At 48.4% G+C, this 13,448-nt stretch overlaps 1 protein-coding gene across 2 annotated transcripts in view; it reads left to right on the top strand.

Annotated features, from left to right (window-relative positions):
* The first annotated feature begins 2,059 nt into the window (after nt 1-2,059).
* TRAK1 (trafficking kinesin protein 1) overlaps nt 2,060-13,448 on the top strand; it is a 180,451-nt gene continuing 169,062 nt past the window's right edge. For both annotated transcript variants that reach the window (XM_026496797.4, XM_048215966.2), the window contains exon 1: nt 2,060-2,473. The gene's annotated coding sequence lies outside the window, so the exon portion shown is untranslated. The remainder of the gene's footprint in view (nt 2,474-13,448) is intronic.

Genomic DNA, 13,448 nt, shown 5'->3' with positions numbered 1-13,448 from the left:
TATTGATAAAATTGTAGATTCACATTTAATTGTAAGAAATAATACACTGCGCAGTTTCCCCAATGATCACATTTTACAAAAACCTTAATGTTATTAGAACTAGAATATTGACATTGATACAATCTACCTATTTTATTCAGATTTCCCCAGTCTTACTTGTACTTATTTAAGTGTATTTCCATTGTATTCAAATTCAATTCAAATTCAACCACCTGTTCTAAGACCACAAGTTCTAAAACCAGAAGGATCTCTTGTGTTTCTCAAAAGTGTTTTTATTTGCAAACCAAACGACAGAAATGTTTTAGTACACCCTGTACCCAGATTCGCTGATTGTTAATATTTTGCCCATTTACTTCATCATTTTTCCTATCAACATGTTTTTTCTGAGTGCCTTGAAGTTAAGTTGCACACATCATGCCTGCACATTACTTCAGTGTGTATTTCTAAGAATAGGGATATTCTTCTGTATGACCATGGTACTAGTTATCAACAACAGCAAATTTAACATTGATCCAATACGTTATTATCAGGATTCCAACTTTGTCCACTGAAATATCCTTTCTAGCATTTCCTTTCCTCCAATACAGGATCCAGTCTAGGACAAGGTGTCACATTAAGTTATCATGACTTTTTAGCAGCCTTTAATCTGGAACATTTAGCCTTCTTCTTTTTTTTAAAGTAGGCTCCATGCCCAGTGTGGAGCCCAAGGTGGGGTTCAAACTCAGCCCGCTGTGATCAAGACCTGAGCGGAAATCAAGAGTCAGACACTTAATCGACTGAGGGACCCGGATGCCCCTCTTTTGTCTTTTATCTCGTGGGCATGTTTGAAGAATACAGCCCCTGCCACTTTTTACTAGAAGTTCCTCATTTGGGGTTTGTCTGAGGTTTCATCGTCGTCAGATTCAGGTTATGCGGTCTCCCTGGAATACTGCCTAGGTGATACTTTCTGAGGACATGGCATCCATCTACTCTCACTGGTAATGCTAATTTTGATCACCCGGTCAAGGTGTTGTCCGCCTGCTCCTTGGTAAATATTTCCCCCTTGTTGTGAATGAGCCTAAACCGTCTATGGAGAGACGCATTAAGCCAAGCAAATGTCTGCTCTCCAATAAAATCCACTCTAGTGTTAGCATCCAGTGATGATTCTTGCCTGAACGAATCTTTACCGCACACTTCGAGTCCCCTTCCAGTGTTTGAAACCAGGTTTTCTACGGCTCAGCTTTCTTACGTCTTTGGTTCTGGTCAGTGTTCTCCGTGTCTTCTCAATGTCCTCTACGACCTTTGGGCAGAGACTGGGCCGAAGTAGCACACTCAGCAGCCCCAACTGAAAATGAGCTAATGTGGGTTGTTCCGCGTTAAACGGTCCACCAGTGATTTGCATAATACAGTGCCCTGTGAGCACTTACTTCCTGGATCCTTTTCTGATTCCGTCCCCCCAGCCCCCACCTTCGGCCTCCCCCCGACCGCAATGTCGGTGGTATTTTGTTCAGACTGTCCACCGACATACCCTTCCTCCACCGTCACCCGCCAGCACCCGGCTCTGTCCTCCCCCTGCTTAAGCCTCAGGGTTGCTTCTTAGGAGACTGCCCAACCTGCAGGAACGCAACGCCTGGACTTCCACTGCTTTAGGGGCAAACAGTGCACGTGTAAGTCCCATGCTCCCCTTAGACTGACCCTAGACGGACTCCAAAAAGCGCTAGAAGGAAATAAGCGCGCGGGGAGCGGTGTGATAGCTTTTCCCCACCCAGGTAGTCCTCGGGGTACTTTCCCGAGCCCCGCGGCTCAGGTAAAAGCGCAGGGCGGGCCAAGGGCCGCGGTAGCAGGGCGGAGGGGCGCGGCTTCTGGCTCCTGGGGCGCGCTCAGCCGGGCGAGCTTCCTGGAGGGCGGCCCGCAGGTGGCGGCGCAGGCCGGCAGGCGGGCGGGGCAGTGGAAGGGGAGGGCTCGGCGCGCGTCGGGCGGTGACGGCAGCGCGGAGGGGAGGTGCGAACCGCCCGCCCGCGGGGGAGCCATGGCGAGAGGCCGCGCCGCGGCGCTCGCATCAGTGCCCGCGTCCGCAGCAGCGCCCCCGCCCGCCGCCCCGGGGCCCACCCCACCGCCGTCCCCGCGCGCCCCGAGCCCGTGACGCCCGCGAGCGAGGCGCCCCCCGGAGAGGGGCTGCGCGCGGGAGGGAGCGCGGGGCAGCCCGAGCACCCCGACGACCCCCGCGTCCCGGAACCGCGGACCCCGAGCCCGCGAGCGCCAAGTCGGCGGCGGGCAGCAGGAGGAGGGGGCGCCGAAGCCGAACCCCGCCGCGTGCACCCCGGTGCCGCCCGGCCGGCTGCTGCGGAGGGAACTGGAGCCGCCGGGCGGCCGGGGCCGGGCCGAGGACAACGAAGAGGAGGCGGCCAGCAGAGCCGAGCGCCCGGGGAGCCCCTCTCGGGAGGCTCCCGGGACCGCGCCTGCTCCGGGGCCGCGCTCCCTGCGCCTCTCGCGGGTAAGACCTGGGTCCGCGCATCGGGCTTGGGGGCTGGGAGGGGAGGGGCACGAGTATTCGCAGAGTGTGGGCGCGTGATGTGGTGGTGGCGGCGGGAGAGGCCGGGCTCCGGGACCCTGAGGGGCAGTACCCCTCTTGCATTGACCGCACCTGAGGGAGACCCTCGCGGCGCCCCAAAAGGTGACCATAGGGCATGGTGTCGGTCACACCGCGTGGCCTGGATTCCGGGCATCGGCACTCCGAGATGACAGTGAGGCGACCTTCAAAGAGCCCCGAGCTGAGCCAGGCCAGAGAGTGAGCAGCACCCCGGTTCCCACTCACCCGCGAAACTAATGTAAATTACATCTAATGAGTGTGTCTGGGACCGAACGGGTGGCTTTTAGGAACCTTCCTTTCAGTTCTGAGACTTAACAAGTTTACTTTTGTCACTTTTTTGACATGGGTTTTTAAATCGTTTTCGAAACTCCAAGGTCAGCCTCTTGCAGGTAAAAACAAATGTGATGAAGTGTAGTTTCTTCTTTTGTGAAGTTGTGTTTAGGGAAGCCCAAGTCAAAAGCCCAGCTGCTCCCCAGGCTGGCGCTGGATGCACACGAGCCCTTGAAGCCTCTGTGCTTCAAGCCCTTCCCTGCACTTGCTCAGAAACGATCAGCGTTCACTTGGAGCAACTCTGAATGAAGTATGAGTGTTGAGGCCTCGGATTTCTTTTTTAAAAAGTTGTTCTCTGATATTCCTCACTAGAACTTAATTGCTTCAAGCAACTGTGTAAATGTCTGCAAGTGTGTAGGTAGGATGGGTACCCTTTCCTGGAGCATCTTTTGTTTATCTGTGGCAAGGAGTGACAGACAGGAGACAAGTTAGGAACAGGGTCCTTTTCAGTTTGCAACTGCAAGAGTAGCAGAGAGGGAGGTGGCCAGACTGAGCAATGCTCAGCCCTGAGCAGTCTGCACTGGGGATGGTACCCCCCATGCCCCAGCGCCCTGACAGGCAGGGAGTGTGCCGGGCAGGTTCAGAGTTGGACCTGGAGTGACAGACGGCACCTTCCTCTCTTTCTTGGTTTGGAAAGATCACACTTGTGTGCCCTTTGATCTCTGACCCCAGATTCATCAGAGAGGTTCCCAGACAAGTGTGGGCTGAGCCGCCTGGAGAGCTGAGCAGGGCTGGGGGTTGCTGAGCCTGGTTAGAAAGCCTCAGTCCATGTGCAGCAGGTTTGGCAAGAATTGGGTCTCTGCTTGACCCCAGCATGAGCCGGTTCCTGTTTGACTCCCTAGCGGCCTTTGAGATTTAGTTTCCCATCCCCAGCTCTTCCTGGAGGGTGTCTCTTCCCCAGGCTGTTACTCACATTCCTCCTAAAAGGACACAGGCCAGGGCACCAGGGTGGCTCAGTTGGTTAGGCATCTGCCTTCAGCTCAGGTCATAATCCTGGGGTCCTGGGATTGAGTCCCGCATTGGGCTTCCTGCTGAGCGGGGAGTCTGCTTCTCCCTCTGCCCCTCCCCTCTGCTTGTCCTCTCTCTCTCTCTCTCTCTCTCTCTCAAAATAAGTAAATAAAATATTTAAATAAAAAAATAAAAGGTCACAGGTCTTTTTTGTTGTTGTTGTTAAGATTATTTATTTACTTGAGACAGAGAGTGTGTGCTCATGCCAGAGCATGGGGGGAGCAGGAGGAGGAGAGGGAGGGGGAAATAGAATCCTCAAGCAGACTCCCCACCAAGCACTGAGCCTGATGGTGGGGGGAGGTCCATCCCAGGACCCCAAGACCATGACCAGAGCCTAAATCAGTCTGCTGTTAACAGACTGACCCACCCAGGCACCCTACGACACAGGCCTTTGAGTGGAAAACCTGGATTCAGATTCCAGCTCCTCTCTCTTTACTGGCTTTGTGACCTTGGGCCCTTATTTAACCTCTCTAACCTGGCTTTCCCTTCTCTGAGAGATTGCCTGCCTCCCCGGAGCAAACAAACCTCATTGGATTGTTACAAGGATTAAAGAGAGTTTTAAATGAAAGTGTTTGTAAAAGTTTGACTAAATGATGTGGGAGGGTTTTCAGTTCTCATTCCAACATGACTAGGTGTGTGACTTGGTAACCTTTTTCAGCCCTAACAGTGTTAAATAAAGCAGATATTATAATACTAATTATCTTTCTTACAAGTTTGCTGTGAAGGTCCAATCAGATCATGTAAAAGGGTTTTGAGGGGCGCCTGGGGGGCTCAGTCCGCTAAGTGTCTGACTCTTGATTTCAGCTCAGGTCATGATCTCAGGGTTGTGAGTTTGAGCCCCACATCAGGCGCTGCGCTGGGCTGGAGCCTGCTTAAGATTCTCCCACTCCCCCCTCCCCCAAAAGGGGACTGTGAAAATAAAAGAGCAATATTTGCACTGAAAGAAGTTCCTAAACTTTCAGTTTCCCAACCAACAGCACATTCCCATTTGCCGTCTGATGTGGACTTCCTTCCAGTCATTGCTCTCTGAGCCCCACCCCAGCCTCTGAACTGGCCACACAGTAGGTCTCTGTAATTGCTAGATGACTCTTGGGTTGACCATCTCACATAGGTTTTTAGATTTTATTTCTTAGTTTTGAGGGAGTGTCTTTTATCTACAGACACACCGTTGAATGGGCCTTCTGGTTCCTCCTCCCATTTTTTGGAACAAATACTACCCATTCTGACTTGCCTCCTTATTAGGTGTATCCAAATGGAGGCCACCTGCGGTGCTGAAAAATTCAAGGCTTTAGTGAAGAGACAGTAACTAATAGCATATGTGTAAATCTGGATGCCTCTGAGCTATGTATAATGCCAGTGATGTGCAGCTGCTTAAAGAAATGCTTTGACATGTGTTTTATGGAGGGACGAGTGGCTTTATGATTCACTGAGAAGCTCATTTAATTATGTGTTTGTTAGGAGTGCACCTGAGGTGGAAGGGGGTGGCACACAGGTGAAAGGCAAGCTCTTAGCATCCTTGTTTGGGCTTCTGGTCCTGCATTTGAGGAAGGGCTGCTCCCAGCCTCACCTGGTTAGTGGGAGGAGGGCTGTAAATCTCTTTGAAGACTAACACAGGGCAGTGACTTCTCCTAGTGGCCACTCACAGCCAGATCTCAAGCTGTGAACTGGATCATACTGATGCTTCCTAAACCTGCCCCATAATCTGCAGGGCAAAGGAACCCTGGAAAAGGGGACTTGGGGGTGCAGCCTGAGGTTTCTGGCACTTTTCAGGGAATTTTTCAATGCGCATTCATGGATTCCTTTGATGGAGAATAGGATGCAGGATTCATCTGTTTGTTCTAATATAAAAATGCTTTAAGTTGTTGTCTTGATTCAAAAAGCACTAAAGGAAGATGCACCTTACTTTCCCCAAGGCCCTGGGGGCTCCCTGCAGCATAAGTTTGTGTACCCCAATTTGAGAATCTTGGAACTGGATTATTTCTAGGGGTTCTGCTAGTTCCAGACTTCATGATGTCCATGGACTTTTCAAAGCAGGAGGTCATCTCCGTCCTAGAGGTGAGAAGGGTGCTCCAATATCCAAGGGTATGTTAGTGAATTAAAGAACCACCAGAGTATAAATTATCTGAATTTGGATGTTAAGGAAGACCATGCTCTGGGTATTCAGGGGACTTTGAAGTCTTTTTTTTTTTTTTACCTCTAAGAATTTGTTGAAAATAACTGTGAACCTTTGGATGAAGTGGTTTGACTTTTTCTAGAAGGCATCCCTTGTAGAATACCATTCAGAGCCCTTCTTTTTTTTATTGCACGCCCCCTTAGTGACCAGACATAGTTACTGGATAGTGAGATTATGTTGATTAAAAAATGCTGCTGTCTCCTGAGTTATGTTCACACAGATTAGCTATTAGCAAATCCTACGTTGGATTACATAGATGCAGGTTTGTACATGTCACTTAAAATGGGTATTAATTGGGATAAGGGTAAGGGTTTTGATTTTTCTTCTCCAGGCTTAGAGAGAAAAAGCATCTCTGCAAATGCAGAACCCTGGGATTTTCGAAGTTCTCCATCAGTTCCTCTGGTGGTTTTGGTAAAATTGAAAAGTCCTTCTGGGCAGTTCTTTACATCACCAGCATGTGCTGTGGGCCTGGATTTTTTCGAGGGTAGCGTTCTGCAAGCTCTCACTTTTTAAGTTTTGCAAAAAGTAGAGAAGGTAGGACCTAGTGTAGGTTTGCTTCTTTTTATTATGCTCCTTCTCAAATAATTTCCAGTTGGGGATGTGGTCAAACACCTACCATCTCCCGTTAGAATGTTAGACTAGGTTTGGCTTCCCTTGGGTTATTGAATCAGGAATCTGAACCAGGGGGAGCAGGTGAGCAACGAAGTGCAGAAGCTGCCCTTGAAGTTGTCAGAAGAGTTTTGGGAAAAAACATTTTTTTGAAGATTTTATTTATTTGACAGAGAGAGGCGGCGAGAGAGGGAACACAAGCAGGGGGAGTGGGAGAGTGAGAAGCAGCCTTCCTGCTGAGCAGGGAGCCCGATGAGGGGCTTGATCCCAGAATGCTGGTATCATGACCTGAGCCGAAGGCAGACACTTAATGACTTAGCCACCCAGGCGCCCCAGCTTTGGAAAATTTTGCCAGGGGGGAGTAGGGAGGAAGAATTTCATTTTTGCTAGTTCTTCCAAAGGGGACCAAGAGTCCAGGTTCGCGGTGGGACCACTTGGCCCTGGCCTGGGTGGAGGAGGGCGATGCTCACGAGAGGAAGATCCTGATGGTGCTGTTTGTGCCTGGGTTTTGCTCCCTGCTGTCCTGGCTCCAGCTGGTTGCAGGAGTGTGAGGCTTCCCTACCCAGCCTGTGGCAGGTGGGCTTGCAGCCCGTCAGCATTACCTGGGACCTTGTTAGCCCTGCACAACCTCAGACCCTGCCACCCCAGACTTGCTAAATGTGCATCTGCATTTTATTTTCTTCTTTTTATATTTTTATGTTTTTTTTAAGTAGGCTCCATGCCCAGCTTGGAGCCCAATGCCGGGCTTGAACTCACAACCGAGAGGTCAAGACCTGAACCGAGATCAAGAGTCCAATCGATGCTTAACTGACTGAGCCACCCCGGCGCCCCATGAATCTCCGTTTTTAACAGATCCTCAGGTGGTGTTGATGCTCAGAGATCTCTTCACCTCTTCGTGGTTCCCCAGAATATTCTTTCCCCATGCACAAGGCCAGACTTCGCATATGTTGGGAAAAACAAATGGCCAGTACACACTTGTTCCCTGCCCTACGTGGGAGAGTTGGTGCTCAAGGTTGAATTCCACCTCTTGACCTCTCCAAAAGGAAAGGGGCTGGGGTTTCTCAGAAGAGATTGCTGAACCCGGTCCCTCCCCAACGCCCACCTCTTCCCTTATATTGTGCGCACTGAATGGTAAAATGGGAAGATCCCAGGAGGGAGGGCACAAGCTGTCATTGTCAGTCAGCAGTGAGGAAAAGCAGTCCAAAATGTGGCCAGTTATTTACCCTCCCTGCCACAACGCACACCTAAAACATTGGGTGATGTTTCAGGTTCTTAAAAATATGCCAGAGTAGTGATGATGTGGTTGTCCCTAAGTTCTAGCCATGGAGTTGACCCAGCTACTCACACACTCACCTCCTCTTTGTTGAGCAGATCGGAAGTGCTGGGTCATATGCTTGGGGCATCACTAGGCAAGGTGGAAGCTAGAGAGAAGGGAGGTGGATCTGACTCCATATATAGGTAACCTTTCTCAACCTCCCTTCTTCTGTACTGCTTTCCTAGCAGGTACAGAGCTCTCAGCCTAGGGTCCTCCGTCTGTAAACTTGTGGGGATGGGCGCAGACAACACGCCTTTGCAGAATTCTCCTTTCTTGCCCTGGAGGTGCCCAAGATCCCAGTCTGAGAGATGAAAGGAGATCTCTAAGGGTGCCTGGGTGGCTCAGTTGGTTAAGTGTCTGCCTTCAGCTCAGGTCACGATCCTGGGGTCCTGGGATTGAGTCCTACATCGGGCTCCCTGCTCGTCGGGGAGCCTCCTTCTCCCTCTCCCCCACTTGTGCTCTCTTGCCCTCTCTCTCTGTCTCTCAAATAAAATCTTAAAAAGGAAAATACAAAAAAGTTAAAAAGGAAAGGAAATCTCTAATGTAATGATCAGCTTTTATTCTTTTCCAAAAAGTTGTGGTCAGTATATATAACAAAATTGACCATTTTAGCGGTTTTTCAGTGTACAGTTTCATGGTGTTAAATACATTCACGTGTACAGATAGCACTTCCATCCATCCCCAGAACTTTTCCATCTAAAAAAAAAAAACGAACTTTTCCGTCTTCCCCAGCTGCCAGTCTGTACCCATTAAACCCCAACTCCCCATTCCCCCGTCACTCCAGCCTCCGCCAACCACCATTCTTCTACTTTCTGTCTCTATGAGTTTACCACTCTAGGTGCCTCATTTAAGAGGCATTGTACAATATTTGTTGTTTTGTATCTGGCTTTTCTCGCTTAGCATAATATCTTCATAGTCCACCCATGTAGCATGTATCAGAATTTCAGCCCTTTTTAAGGCTGAATAGTATTCCATTGTGTGTATGGACCACATGTTGTTTATCCTTTTATCCATCTTTGGACACGTGGGTTGCTTCCACCTTTTGGCTGTTGTGAATAATGCTGCTATGAACGTGGGTGAACAGGTATCTGTTTGCGTCCTTGCTTTACCTTCTCTGGGGTGCATGCCCACAAGTGGAATTGCTGGGTCTGGCGGTAATTCTGTGTAATTTTTGAGGACATGCCATACCATTTTTCTCATTGGCTGACCCATTTTATTTTCCTACCAGGAACACACAAGTGTTCCAATTTCTCCACATTCTCACCAACGCTTGTTATATTCAGTTTTGTTCTTTCTTTCTTTGATAATAGCCATCCTAATGGGGGTGATGGGGGTTGTGTCTTTCGAGTCCCTTTTCTTTATTCTGATCTTCTCCCAGCACTAGCTACGGTCTTTGCCTGGCTTTGAGCTGTGGGGAATTCCTGAAAAGTGGAACTCTTGCTTCGATCCTTGCTCCTGATTGCTGTTTAACTCTGTGGGCGTCACACTGAATTTACTTAGTAAGTGTGGTGAGACTCAGATGAATAAGTTTTCTAGGAGCTGCTAGTATTTTAGAGTCTGTGAGTTTATGGTCTTTCCTCCCATGCTTCCCTCTCCTTTCTTATTTTGAGTGGAAATTTGTGTGTGTGAGTTGGGGGAACAAGGAGGACAACAGTGGAAAGGCTACTCAGTAAGACAGGACATCACATTTTGTGATTCTGAGTCCAGGATTCTAAAAATAAATTTGATTTGCCTGTTGGACCTTGCCTTGGAGTAGAGGTGTTTGGCGGTCTGATATCTGCAGAAGTCTGGCAACATAGTTATAATGTCAGCTCCAAAACTGTAGGTCTTGCCCACATTGCAGAATTTCAATCTGGGTGGCTCAGTTGGTTAAGTGTCTGCCTTCGGCTCGGGTCATGATCCTGGGGTCCTGGAATCAAGTCCCCGCATCAGGCTCCCTGCTCAGCAGGATGTCTGCCTCTCCCTCTCCTGCTCTGCCCCCCTGCTTCTGCTTGCTCTCTCTCTCTCATGCTCACTGTGTCTCTCTCTCAAATAAATAAAAATCTTTAAAAAAAATTTTTTTTCAAATCTGGGAAGAAAATTGGAGATTTATTTAAACTAAAGTGGCAGACAGATTCTTGTCATATTACGTAGTTGGGATCGATGAGCTTTGTGCCAGGGGACTAAAAACACCAACCAACAAACAAAAAACCAAACCTATGATTCAAGGATGGCCGTATAATGATTTTGAGGAAAGGTGGGGAGAAGGAAAATGAGCAATTTGTTACACGTATGAGTCACTGGTGGTGTGTCTGTGAGTGTTCCAGTTGGACGCAGAATTTCTGAGACAATTGGTTTACTGGCTTCGGTAGTAGGGAAGTGTCATCCAGAAGGTGGGTATTCCATTTCAACCTTTGCATCTAGAATATGTTTTGAATGAAATGCTGAATCGTATGGGAATTATATAGTTTTATGTGCTTGAGTGGGGCATAGCCTTATTTCTATTCATTAAAAAAATAAAATCCTCCAGATTTAATAATTTGTTGGGATAAACTGTAGCACGCTCTTGATATGTTTGGAGCCATGTTCTTTTTTTCCCTTTAAGATTGGTGCTTTTTCAGGGTTAGATGTGTTGAAACTGGCAAAAACTCCTGTTTGGGGCAGCCAATTTCTGAATTATTACCTTGTACGATAATGTCATATGGCCATTAAGGGGATTACGTGAATTAATGTGTATGCGTGGCTCACAGTAAACATTTTGTGTTGGCCATTATTATTGTTATTGAACTTATGATGTGTTCGTCACAAGTCATTTCAGAGCACGCAGCCTGTGCCACAGCCCAAGGGTGTGGGCCTTTGTCTTTATGGTACTCACAGGAATAGCCCCCGTGACCTAAGGCAGTGATGTGGGCTGTGGATTTTGCTCACTTGACAATGAACTTCCCTCCTTTTGGCTTCGAGAAGAAACGGTTCACTTTGCAAGGATCCCGAGGGATCAGAGAAAAATCCCTTTAGACTTGATATTTGGACACAAATAGCAACACATTTCCAAGGTCTCTTCTGCAAGGAATGTAGTTTGGTGTTAAGTGTTTGAGAAAATATCTTTCTGTTTGAGAAGACAAGCAGAATATTCTTGCTGTTCTAACAGATGAAAGGTATGACAAGCAAATCCCTGGGAAAATAGGCTTTAAACTGCTGACAGTTGCGGTAGGTGTGTTTATACTGTACTGGGAAGATAGGAAAATAGTTTGTGGTATTAAAAGAGATTATAAGAGGAATGTCATAGCAGCTGTTGAGTGTTAACTTGAACAACTTTTAGCCGAGCTGTTTCTTGATACTAGAAGAGAAATGATACTCCTATGGAAGGGAACAAGGGGAATAAAGAAGAGAGTTTGGTTATTTTATCATCAAACTTATCCTTTCTCGTAATCCTTTATGGTATCCTGGTGGAAGAGGCCGCACGCCAGAGAATCTCAGCGTAATCAAGTGTGAGAATTTCCCTCACAGACTCAGAAGTTGCACCCGCATTTGTTCGGTAGGGCAGAGCAGGGGTGCAGCGTGCAGACTTGGCGAAGAGAAGGCCATGGCAGGGCGGGGGGGTCCTGAGGCGGCCGGCTTCACGGGGTGAGCGTGCCCAGGAAGGTGTGAGGTCCCCAGCCTTATCCGCCACCGGAATGACAGACGCGCGCCGGAGCTCTGGCTTGACTAGAGGTGAGAGAGGGTGGTGACCTCAGCTGGGCAGTGAGTGATAGTGTGGGTAAAGTGGATGGATTCCTTTGGGTGACCCGGAGGAGACACGGCTTGCCCTTTGAAGAGATGGTGGTAAGGTTCGGGAGGGGTGGCCTCAAGGACGAGGCTGAGATCTTTGATTGGCTAACGCGCTGCGGTAGCTCAGTTGTGCAGGGGTTAAGACGTGCAGGGTCCTGTTTGGGAGGTCCCGAGTTGGGTGTGTTTGTGAGATTTCCCAGTGGAGGTGTTCAGGGCAGTGGGACGTCTGGGCCTGAGGTTTGGGAGAGATTCGAGTGTGAGGGGAGGGTTTGGGGACCGTCCCTGTGTAGACACTAGTAATGTCGTGTGAAGAACTCCCCCCTGATGCCGACCAGGAGGAGACCAGAAGGGCTGGGGGAGAGAAAGTGTGCTCGCAGCAAGGAGTGAGTTTCCTGGGTTCTCTCTGCTGTGAGAGGCCCAGTAAGATAACAGCTAACATGTTCTTTGGGTTTGTTTACCCTTAGTTGGTATGCAAATATTTTTGGAGTTGTTCCGGAGGAGATGCTGGCTTCAGCCTTGTAAACACAGTAACGTGGATTGTGAGGATTCCTGTGGCCTTCAGGAACATTCGCAAGTGTTCTTGCCAAGTACCATGTATGCTTATTTCAAGGGCGTCCGTGTTTTATGAATTCCCGAAATTAGTGAGTGCAGATTTAGAGATTTTACTGCACTGTCTTGTAATTCTTATACGTGTACCTTGAGGGTTTACAGTTTACTGTTAGAGCTGGGGAATCGTGGTAAAATTGGAGGGAATTGGAAATTGCTTGCTTTAGCAAAGGTAACTTCTGCAGTCCCATCCCGATGGATAAAATAAGCAACCTGGCAGTACTAACCGCTGGTGAGGATGTGGAACAAGTGGAAACCTCACGCACCACGTACAAAGAAGAGCAACCACTTGGAACATTGGCAATATTTACTAAGGCTGACCATATGCATTGTGATGCCAAGATTCACGCCTGGGCATATATTCCACAGAAACGCGTGCTGCCTTCTCAGATAGTAGCAGCTTTACTCATGTTAGCCCCCAAGTGGAGAAGCAAAGGTTTATTAACTAATGATTGTGTAAACAAAATCGTGGTTTATCCATACAGCAGACTACTACTCAGCAATAAAAAGGGATGAGCTATTGATACATGCAACAAAGAGACGAGTGCTACAGAGAAAATGTTGAGCTGGAGAGAGCAGACACAGACGTATACTCCAGACGATTCCATTTTCAGGAAGTCCAAACACAGGCAAAACTAACCTATAGTAAGGATCGGAATAGTGGTGGTTACCTACAAGGAGGTATTGACCGTGCAAGGTGGGTGTGTAAGGAGAAATTAATGGTGCTGCATGCATAAGACAATGAAAGTTTCCAGTGAATTTGGCAACTATGAGATTTTAATGCAACGTGACGTAAGATAGTTAGCTGTTCCACAGAATTTAACAGTGCCCTAATCTGTGGTTTCCATCCCATCGTTCCCCCGCACCCTCCCGTAGGGTCATTTAGAACATATACACGCACCCCTAGTACATGGTCCTTAAGGCAGCTGTTGTCCAGTCTTTGGGGTAGTTAATGAAGCCTGAGTGTTTACTCGTTTTTCATTGGTTCACGCAGGGTGTATTGTTATCACGGTGGCCCGGGGCCAGGCCTTGGGCAATGTGATAGAGCCACTTGCCCAAGGTCCACAATTTAATCAAGAGAAATAATATTT

This window comes from Ursus arctos, unplaced genomic scaffold (assembly GCF_023065955.2).
Source record: "Ursus arctos isolate Adak ecotype North America unplaced genomic scaffold, UrsArc2.0 scaffold_20, whole genome shotgun sequence".
Classification (NCBI taxonomy): Eukaryota; Metazoa; Chordata; class Mammalia; order Carnivora; family Ursidae; genus Ursus; species Ursus arctos.
Note: the sequence above shows the minus strand (reverse complement) of the source record. Positions and strands in the feature narration are given on the sequence as shown.